This window comes from Lactuca saligna, chromosome 8 (assembly GCF_052625555.1).
Source record: "Lactuca saligna cultivar CGN05327 chromosome 8, ASM5262555v1, whole genome shotgun sequence".
In the NCBI taxonomy this organism is placed as follows: domain Eukaryota; kingdom Viridiplantae; phylum Streptophyta; class Magnoliopsida; order Asterales; family Asteraceae; genus Lactuca; species Lactuca saligna.
The window spans coordinates 170110896-170118318 of NC_136424.1; positions in this window are offsets into that span (position 1 = coordinate 170110896).

The following is a 7423-nucleotide window of genomic DNA, read 5'->3' on the forward strand; positions in this document are numbered from 1 at the left end:
CTCTTACTTTTAGCTGATGATATCCTGACCTTAGATCGATCTTCGAGAAATAGCTCGAACCTTGCAATAGATCAAGCAGGTCATCAATCCTCGGCAACGGATATCTATTCTTTATTGTTGCCTTGTTCAGCTCTCTGTAATCGATGCACATTCTCATACTTCCATCTTTCTTCTTCACAAATAACACCGGAGCTCCCCAGGGTGATGAACTAGGTCTAATGAAACCTTTGTCCAATAACTCCTGAAGTTGCATCATCAGCTCCTTCATCTCCTTCGGTGCTAGTCGGTAAGGTGCTTTTGCTATTGGCGTGGTTCCTGGTAACAAGTCAATTCTGAACTCCACTTGTCTATCAGGTGGAAATCCAGGAAGATCTTCGGGAAATACTTCCGGATAATCACACACCACTAGAATACTCTGCATCACCTTCTTTTCCTTCTTAGCATCAATCAAAACTGCTAAATATGATGTACATCCCTTCGTCAAACACTTTCTGGCTTTCATTAGAGAAATGATTCCAGAATTTACTCTGCGTTTATCTCCATACACCATAAACGATTCCTTCCCAGATGGGTTTATTTTAACTATCTTCTTCTTGCATAATATCTCGGCGTCATTGGCGCTAAGCTAATCCATTCCCAACACAATGTTGAAACCATTAAGTTCGATAGGCAATAATTCCTCGTGAAACTTATTCCCATTAAGGTCGATTAAGATGTTTTTCATACGATGGCTAACAGGTACAAACTTGCCACTAGCAACTTCGACTAATAAAGCATTATCTAGTCTATCAATAGGCAAAGCTAGTTTTCTACCAAACTCATGCGAAATAAAGGAGTAGTTCGATCCAGAATCAAACAAAATTTGAGCAGGTAATTCGTTTACGAGAAAGGTACCTGAAGCGACATCAACTTTGTGACAACCCGCAATTTCCATTCTGTACAAACTATATCACTTCAATAGAAGTTATAGCAGTCACAGTTAATTTTCAGACTTTTCACGTAAGTTTGAGTAATTCAGGGTATATACTTCAGGAAATATCAGGAGAGTGGGTGCACTAGGGTTTTGTGCAACACTGTTATTCCAACACTCTATTTTATTAGGGATCATTTCAGGAATAAAAATATTTTCTGCCAAAATATCTCAAGACTATAAATAGATTTCTGAACCAAATTCATTCATCATTCACAATTCCAACTAGAGAAAAGCCATTTTCTCTCTGACGGATCTTCGAGTTTTTATACCAAAACGATCGTAGTGTGTGTACAAGTCCTCGCTTGACACTTAGCAATCATGTACCGATCAGTTCATCCCAATCACCAACTACAGGTGAGTTCATACCCCTAATCAATGTTTTAAATGATTTTAAATGCTTTAAAGGGGGGAATACAAGTAGAAACAAACATGTTATTAAATCATTGTTATGTATTTTATAACTGTGTTTGTCATTTAACAGATTTCACATACTACAAAATGTGATGCATGAAATGGTTTTAAATCTTAAAAACGCATTGTTCTCAATTGTTTTACCTTTGAAATGTATATTAAAAATGACATCAAGTCATTGTTAATTATTGTTCAAAACCCATAAGATGTCTTATAAAACCATTTGACATTATTGAACTAAACTATGCATGTACACTTATATTCTTATATATGTATTGATGTTATAGTTTACAATTTTCATTTAGTTTCTCACACCCTTGAGTAGTAAGAGTGTATAAACCTACTTGAACAACCAATTACCTTCCAGTAAATTATCATAGGGATAATTTGGAGATATCAAACATAATTCATATTACAAGGAATCACACAAGAGTCAGTTCATTCATGAGTCTATACCAGTACATTACCTGATACATGAGTACCTTTACATTTGATTACATGATACATGAGTACCTTTACGTAGATACGCTTAATTGTGTACATTAACATGAATACTTGTATCTCGAATTGCGAGGATGATTTATTAGTACCTTCTGTGTAAATCTTCCTGCATATCCCTAGTACCTCGGGATATCTAGACAGGACCCTATCCCCAGTACCTCGGGATACCTAGATGGGCCCCTATCCCTAGTACCTCGGGATATACGGACGGGACTAACCATTCCGGAACCCATCTGTTAGCAACAGTGGGTGATGAACATCTACGGATGCCTATGGTTATTACTTATACTAGGAGTACCTTTACAGGGACTAACCCTTCCTTCCCCCTGCTGCTGCTACAGAGGACAATTGGACAATCTTCGGATGTTCATTAGATTATATAGGTCGTGTTAACCCTAGTACCTTGGGATAACAGTTTTATATGATGTGTTAGTCCTAGTACCCAGTGACAACACTTACAGTAGTACATTTTCCTGTTTACTTTATTTTGTGATACTTTCACATAAACGATGAGTTAGACTAAGTACTTAGTACTAAACAATTTAAAGGAAAACTATCATTTTACTTACAAAACATTCGGGTCTTGGTAGAAGACTACATCTCAAACTGATAGGAAATAAGGGATTTTCTAGGGTTTTTCATACGTACATCAACATTTTCATTTAACAATTTACATGGCCTTTATAACAGATTTTCACAAACAAGGCAATGGCACTTATATACTTATGAATTCACCAGCTTTAAAGCTGATACTCGCTTTCAAAATAACTTGTATTCTCAGGTCATCAGTAGACAGGTACGGAGGCCAGGTTTTGAGAAGACAGAGCAGACAAGTCTCGTCTTTTATTTTGATTGTATATTTTTGGTGTCTTACTACAATGAAAGAAACACACATGTATTAAAACTTTACTTATAATGCAATGGATGATGTTGTTGCTTGTTTATTATATTACACTGTTGTGATACTGTACATGACGTCCTCCACCCCTGAACGTTTCCGCCGTTCGTGGTTTTGGGGTGTGACAGATTGGTATCAGAGCCTTGTTTATAGTGAATTAAGTATATCAACCCATAAAAGATATACTAACTATAAATACATGGGATTGAAACACTCTGTCTAAGAGTTATACTTATAAATAATAAAATAATTGAGTAAGTATACGTGCCTGCATTCATACTAAAATCAGTGTCACAATGACAAGAACAAAAGTATTACGATTGTTGAATATCACAAGTAAGCCTGGGGATATATGATCAGTCTTGGGAATGGCATAGCTTGATCAACTATGCTGGTCCGAGGAGTGATTAGCATATGCCCAAGAATGGTTGTGATGTGGCAACAAGTCTAAAAACTTACCAACACAACCATAAAGAAATACCATATGGGTATTTTATCTTACTGAAATTATCTTAGTTAGTTCGTCTATTTTAGCTATTTCTTATATCCCTTTTCTCGCGTAGATTAAAATGGCTGGATTTCACCATGGCGATCCGTACTTCCCAAACCAAGGCAATGCTAGTTGGCTAGAGGCAGAACCAGAAGATGATCACCCAATCCCTTTGGATGATCACCATGCTGAGGGTTTTTCTGATAGTTCTGACTCGGAGCCAGAAGTCAACAACCTACCCCCAAATGCTCAAAACCCAAACCCAAACCCCCGCCCTGTGTTTCAAGGACCCACACCCTTGTGGGCCATTAGCTTGACTAAATGGAGTCAGGAACAAGGTCAGCCCATTCCCTACAATAGAGACCGAAGTTTCTACAACCTCACTGAAGGAGGTTCTGCTGATAGAGTCCTACCAATCATGGTGCGTAGGATTTCTCGGAACACGATAATGGCTCAAGCGACTATCAATCAAGTTTTGGAAGTTGACGCCAACTATGGTGTTAATACTGTCCACATTCGCCAACTAGAGTCTGATCATGAAAGGACCCTAGTCCGCAATGCAAATCTGCAGAGGGAACTTGCTGAAACCCGAGCTGAAGTTAGAGAACTTCGAGCTCAGCAAGCAAGGTCGGACAGGCGTATAAGGGACATTGAACGCCTACTGTCGGGATCGAGGACTCATGCCAGTAGCTCTCGTCACTGATAGAAGCTCGTCGATTCATCTTTTGGATATAACCTAGTTTATGTAAAACTTAGGTCTAATTTCCTATCTGTATAAATCTTAGACCTGTTAGTTCTTGATTTAGTCTTGATTCTGTCAAAATTTTCCATCTTGGTTGATGTAGGGCCTACTTCTAGGCCATTTTTCCCGAACTTGATACATCTGTAATTCCAGTATTATTGACATATATCTAATCTTATGGAAATTATTATCCAACTGCTGTCATTTTCAGTTAGTCATTCTATTCATTCTGTTGTTGGACTATGGGGAGTTAGTCCATGGGACACATTCATAAATCATTTATTCTTATTCATGTCGTCATCTTTTAAACGTATAGTTAAAGATGCCGCCACACAGAAGTACAAGGCGTAACCCAAACAACGAAACACCGATACCACCACCTCCACCACCAACACAACCTCAACCTCCTCCACCACCTAACCCCTTTGATGCCAACATGTTCCAGGCAGCTTTTACAGCAGCAGTTGCAGCTGCTGTGTCAGCAATCAACACTCCTGTCCCTAGTGGATCGGGAACAGGTGCACCTCCCTCGAACCATGGCGAAAGCCATGGACACCCTCGGGAATGCACCTACAAGGAATTCACAAACGCCAAACCCCGCAGCTTCAATGGTACTGGTGGGGTTATGGTGTTAAGGCAATGGATTGAAAAGATGGAATCTGTCTTTGAAATCTGCGCTTGCCAAGAATGCAACAAGGTCAAGTTCGCAGCTTGTACCTTCTCTGATAGGGCACTAACATGGTGGAACGGCCATGTTAAGTACCTGACTCTGGTGGTGGCGTATTCCATCAACTGGGAACACTTGAAGGACATGCTGATGAGAGAGTACTGTCCTCGGGGAGAAATACAAAAACTCGAGCAGGAACTCTGGAGCCTGCAAATGGTTGGATCTGACATAGGAACCTACACGAATAGGTTCTGTGATCTGGCAAACTTATGCCCTGACATGGTTTCTCCCCAGAGCAAAAAGATAGAGAGATATATCTGGGGGCTGTCGCCCCAGATCCAGTCAAGTGTTATAGCTTCCAGGCCTATTACTTTTGATAGTGCCAAGGAACTGGCACAATCTCTCATAGATCACCGGAAACCTCAGAACCCAACAAACCCTACACCTGTACCACAAAAGTCCAACCCCGACTACAACAAGAAGGGGTGGAATAAGAGGAAAAGAGGGGCTTCGCAAGGATCCTCCAATAAACAACAACTTATGGCGATCAATGCTGCCACAGTGACTCATGTTGTCCCTGCAAACCCCTTACCAGCAAAAACTTATGCTGGAACCCTTCCGAAGTGCACCAAGTGCAACTTCCACCACCACGGACCTTGCGAGGAGATGTTCTGCTCTAACTGCAACAGGAAGGGGCACACTGCCCGTTACTGCAAGGCTCCAACAGCTTAAGCCGCCCAGGTCCCTAATGCCGGTATGGGCCAAGCCTGCTACGGTTATGGCAAAGTGGGCCATTACAAGAGGAACTGCCCTAAAGCGGGGATGGCTGGCGGAGTAGGAAGAGTTATGGCCTTAGGTCACGAGGAAGCAGTAGCTGATCCTACGATAGTTACTGGTATGTTCCTCCTCGATAACTCATATGCTTGCATACTTTTCGATAGTGGAGCCGAGAAAAGTTTTGTAAGTCACAAATTTGCACACCTGCTTAAACAAAAACCATGTGCATTAGATAATTCATTCACGGTAGAAATGGCTAACGGGAAAACAGAGAGTACAAACTGCATATACGTAGGTTGTACCTTAACTTTAGATGGCCATACTTTCAAGATAGATCTCATGCCAGTCACAATTAAATGTTTCGACGTTATCATCGGTATGGATTGGTTGAGTCTTCTTCGTGCCGACATCTTGTGCTTTGAAAAAGCAGTTCGTCTTAACCTTCCTAACAACGAAACCTTAATTATCTACGGCAACAAACCTAGTACGAGCCTTCGTATCATTTCGTGCATTCAAGCCCAGAAGTGCTTGTGAAAGGAATATCATGCATTCCTAGCACACGTCGTCGATACCAGTCAAGAACTGAAGGACATCCAGAAAATCCCAGAAGTACGCGACTTTCCCGACATATTCCCAGAAGAACTTCCCGGTTTACCACCGCAACGCCAAGTCGAGTTCAGAATCGACATAGTGCCAGGAGCTACCCCAGTAGCCAAATCTCCTTATCATTTGGCACCGGCCGAGATGCAGGAACTTTCCAGTCAACTTAACGAACTTCTCAAGAAGGGATTCATTCGACCAAGCTTCTCACCATGGGGAGCACCGGTCTTGTTCGTCAAGAAGAAAGATGGATCGTTTCGCATGTACATCGACTATAGAGAACTCAACAAACTTACCATTAAAAATCGTTATCCCTTGCCTCGCATTGACGATTTATTTGATCAACTTCAAGGACCCAACTACTTCTCGAAGATAGATCTGCGATCCGGATATCACCAACTACGAGTGTTAGAGGAGGATGTTCCCAAGACAGCCTTCCGAACTCGTTATGGGCACTACGAGTTTGTAGTGATGCCATTCAGATTAACTAACATGCCCGCAGTATTCATGGATCTGATGAATAGAGTGTGTCGTCCTTACTTGGATCAGTTCGTCATCGTCTTCATTGATGACATACTCATATAATCTCGAAGTAAGGAGGAGCATAGTCAACATCTCCGTAAAATCTTAGAAACATTGCGAGCGGAGAAGCTCTATGCGAAGTTCTCAAAGTGCGAATTTTGGATTCGACGAGTCAAATTCTTGGGCCATGTTGTTAGCGAAGAGGGAATACATGTGGACCCTTCCAAAATTAAGGCCATCGAGAACTGGTCAGCACCGAAGACACCTACAGAAATTCGTCAATTTCTAGGTCTGGCTGGCTACTATCGCAGGTTCATTCAGAACTTCTCCAGCATAGCGAAACCTCTTACAACCCTGACCCAGAAAGGCGTGGCCTTTGACTTGGAAGAGAAACAAGAAAGAGCGTTCCAAACGCTCAAATGAGCCTTGTGCACCGCCCCGATACTATCCCTCCCCGAAGGGATAGAAGACTTCATTGTCTATTGCGATGCATCCAATCAAGGGCTCGGATGTGTTATGATGCAGCGAGGTAAAGTCATCGCCTATGCCTCGAGACAGCTGAAGACACATGAGGTCAACTACACAACCCACGATCTTGAACTAGGAGCAGTTGTGTTTGCTCTGAAGATCTAGCGACATTACCTATATGGTACAAAAAGCACGATCTTTATGGACCATAAGAGTCTACAACACATTTTCGACCAGAAAGAGCTCAACATGAGACAACGACGGTGGGTCGAGCTACTCGGCGATTACGAATGTGAAATTCGTTATCATCCGGGTAAAGCCAATGTAGTAGCCGACGCACTGAGTCGGAAAGAATATACTGGTCGTAGAGTCAA